This window comes from Choloepus didactylus, chromosome Y, assembly GCF_015220235.1.
Source record: "Choloepus didactylus isolate mChoDid1 chromosome Y, mChoDid1.pri, whole genome shotgun sequence".
NCBI lineage: Eukaryota > Metazoa > Chordata > Mammalia > Pilosa > Megalonychidae > Choloepus > Choloepus didactylus.
In genome coordinates this window covers 42,545,058-42,548,028 of record NC_051335.1, presented here as the reverse complement: position 1 = coordinate 42,548,028, position 2,971 = coordinate 42,545,058, and the positions used below count along the sequence as shown (strand labels likewise).

The 2,971-nt window shown below is 40.4% G+C and overlaps 1 pseudogene; it reads right to left on the bottom strand.

Moving 5' to 3' along the window:
- Positions 1-1,391: 1,391 nt before the first annotated feature.
- Positions 1,392-2,299, bottom strand: LOC119524114 (annotated as a pseudogene).
- Between the last annotated feature and the right edge of the window lie 672 nt (positions 2,300-2,971).

Sequence of the window (2,971 nt, the reverse complement as noted above, 5' to 3'; positions counted from 1 at the left end):
AGACTGAACACAACAAATAACAATTGAACAGGCATTAACAACTTACTACCAAAGTAACATACCAGTTAATAGTTAAACAGGCATACTTAATTTCATTAAATACCAGTTAATCATCAGATTATCTATTTTCCAGGAGCATACTTAAAAGACAAACTCAGGGCAGAGTCTTGAATACTGTACAGACAAACACAGGTCAGGGCCTCAAAACCTGTACAGAATGGAATCCAGAAAAGAGAAAGGTAGAGGTCAGAGCTAGAGGGATCATTCTGGAAGTGGGGCCCAGAACCTGAAGCCCAGATCTAAGGGACTCAAACTGCCATACTAACTTCTTAATCCACTTTTACCTTGATGACTCACTCACCCAGCTAGATGTCCATACTTGGAACAGGAGATCGTTTGTCTCTTTGAAGCTTTTTAAGGTGCTGATGGTCTGTAGTGAAGGCAAAATAGAGAAAAGCCTGATTACCAAGCATCTAGACTAACAGGTGTCTAGAAGTCTCAAGGAATTTGATTACCTGGTTACCTATTTGCTGGTTCTCCAGAACTTCAGGCAGTGGACTCCTTGTTAGAAATCTTTGTCCCATCTGTGTCACCAAATTGTTATCAAAGCAGTGTGTTCTTTGCACAATGCACATAACAGCCAATACATGACATTGGGTTTCAAGGAGAGAAGTTCATTGCTAGGTGTGAAGCAAGAGATCAGATGTCTTATTAGCCCCAAAAATCTGTATCCCTGAACTGCAATAATTCTGATGGTTTTATTGTATCAAAAGATGGGCAGGTTTTAAGATAATGAGTGCAATGGCTCCAGATGATGTAATTAGAGGTGATCTAATTATTGAGCATGTGCAGATTGATTACATTAGTCACAGAATGTATCTAAGAAAATGAAGGCTTTAATATAAAGCTGGGCATGATTTTTTTATATTATAATGAGGTATTGGTCACTTACAGGTGAAAGTCTAAGCTACTGCACAAGTCACGCAGGTCCCCTTTAGTTAGTTACAGCTTCATCTAGCAAGAAACCTTTGGAATCAGAGTGTATTAGTTCTGGGCTTACTCAAGATCCTTCATTAATGAATATTATGATCTGTCTCTAGTAATCGTAAGACTCTGAAGTTGAAAAACTGGATTAAATGGTATAAGTGAATATTACAAAGTTTTAATAGCAGTGGGGCACAAGATAAATGCTATACAATCATTATAAGAGATCAAGGCAGTTGCATTACAGTTCAGAGATTTCAGGTATTTTCCTCTGTCTAACATATGAGAAAGAAAAAAAAGAGTATCTGTATAATGATTCAGTAATCATAATCATCCCTAAAATCCTAACTTCTCAGTTACACTTATGAAGGCTCTGTATTTCCAGTTTTCTACAGGCTCAGCAGGAATTACAGAGATGGGAATTGTGTACTGCTGTGTATTTTTGCTGGTCTTTGTGGTGTTTTCTTTGTTGTGGTTAACCTGCCTCCAGGAGGCCTATACGCACTGCTAGTCATCACTGGTTCTGAGGTTTCTTTATTACTGGAGCAGGAAGGTGCTTGTACCAGAGCTGTTTTATTCCAGGGACCAAGATTTTTCTACACCAGCACCACCACCTCCATTTCTTCCCAGTTATCACCTAGATCTTCTATCTTTTCATTATCACCTTCTTCCTTTTCACTTATTTGCATTGCCTGAACTCAGGCCACTCTAATCAACCTCTTCTTGCTCAAATTACTTCCATTCATTTTCATCTTTCCTCGTGACCTGGTAGCAGTCTCATGCCCACGGTCCTGCAGTCCAATCACCCAACCCTCCCATGCTCACTCCACTGTCTATTGTGCCCACTGCTCCACTGGTCCCATTGCTGTCACCTGTCGGATCCCCGGACATTTGTCGCCTGGTTGCACCTCTCCTTCTTCTTGTCCCTCTTGGTGAAGAAGTTGTCCAGCCTTCGCTCCACTACTTAGGCCTGGAAGGGTGGGGCTGGCAGCAGGCACCTTCCACAGCTTCCAGCTCCTGGTCAGTCTGGGAGGATCGCCTAGGTGAGGGCGGTGAGACTGGCTGCTCCTCTCACATGCAGATCAACAGTGGTACAATCAGCCTGGGATCTTGTGCTGCTGCCACTGCCTTAGCTAGCCAGGACTACTGCTATTGCCCAACCCCAGTGTAGGATCCCACCTGCTCTGCAGATGACAGAGAAAAAGAACACGGGAACTTCAGGCTCCAGTAGGAGTGCTTTGCCAGCGGTGGTGCATGCAAAAGAAAGAAGTGAGCACACAGGAGGGAAGAAGAGCGGCTTGGCGTATTTTTCCATCTTTTTTATTTTGACCTATTTGTTTTTGACCTAAAGTTGTTTTTTGTAGACTGAATATAGTCCAGATAGAATAATTCATCCAGTCTGTAAAACGTCACCCTTTTTTGGAGAGTTTAGTCCAATTAAATTTAACATAATTACTAAGAAGGTGGGATTCACACCAGCCATTGTTCTACTTGTTTTCTCTATCTTATATCATTACCCCTAGTTCTGAATTTCTGCATTCTTTTGCAATATATAGAAATTTCTTGGTTGCCATTTTAATTCCCTTGTTTCATTATATTTTTAATGCAGTTTTATTGAGATATACTCACATACCATACAATCATCAAAAAGGGTACAATAGTTGTTCACAGTAGCATCACCACAATTTTTGAACACTTTCATTACTCCAAAAAATAAAAATAAGAATAAAAATATAAGTAAAAAAGAAAACCCCAAACATCCCATAACCCTCCTCCCTACTATGATTCATTTACTTTTTGTCCCCATTTTTCTCCTCATTTGTCCATACACTGGGCAAAGGGATTGTGGGCCACAGTTTTCATAGTCACATGGTCACATCTTATAGGCTGTATAGTTATTCAATCATCCTCAAGAATCAAGGATACTGGATTTCAGTTCAACAGTTTCAGGTATTTCCTCCTAGCTATTCTGAAAAATTAAAAGTAA